This window comes from Penaeus monodon, chromosome 27 (assembly GCF_015228065.2).
Source record: "Penaeus monodon isolate SGIC_2016 chromosome 27, NSTDA_Pmon_1, whole genome shotgun sequence".
Lineage (NCBI taxonomy): Eukaryota > Metazoa > Arthropoda > Malacostraca > Decapoda > Penaeidae > Penaeus > Penaeus monodon.
This window is the reverse complement of record NC_051412.1, coordinates 19,754,399-19,755,016: the sequence shown is the minus strand read 5'-3', so window position 1 is coordinate 19,755,016 and position 618 is coordinate 19,754,399.

The window sequence follows — 618 nt, the reverse complement described above, 5'->3', positions numbered from 1 at the left end:
AAACTTCACTTCTACGTTTAAGAACTTTAGCTGCATTACTAAATTAATCACTACATATATCCATTCCACATAAAGTTAGTACCTGAATATTTTCTTTTAACCCATTCACAATAAGTAAAATTTTAGATAAAGTTTGAGTTGCCAGGGTGCATTAGCACTGCTCTGTGCTTGGGCAATGGTCCACCTCACAGCCAGGCCCTAAAGACATCATCCTTGTCACCAGGAAATGGACTCATGACATGATTAGACATCAATGAATGTCAGCAAATTCCCACAATTACATATATAACATAGAATTAAAGTTAATTTTATTTATAACAAAATTTATTTAGATTTCTTAATAAACCTATTGATTATATATAATTGTAGTTCTATATACATAATGGCTTTCTGGTAATTTAAATATTCTGAAAAAGGTTAATATTTATTTTATTTTTACATACAAAATATTATAAATGTTTTTTTTTTTTTCTTTTCCCTTTATCTTCGCCAGTTCCAATTGTGGATAATTGTTTTTGTGATTTTTTATACAAAAAGTTAATAGATTAATTTGAGGGGCAAACCATATAATACTCTAGGACCATAAATGGCAATAATAAATAAAAAGTTAACAAAAAC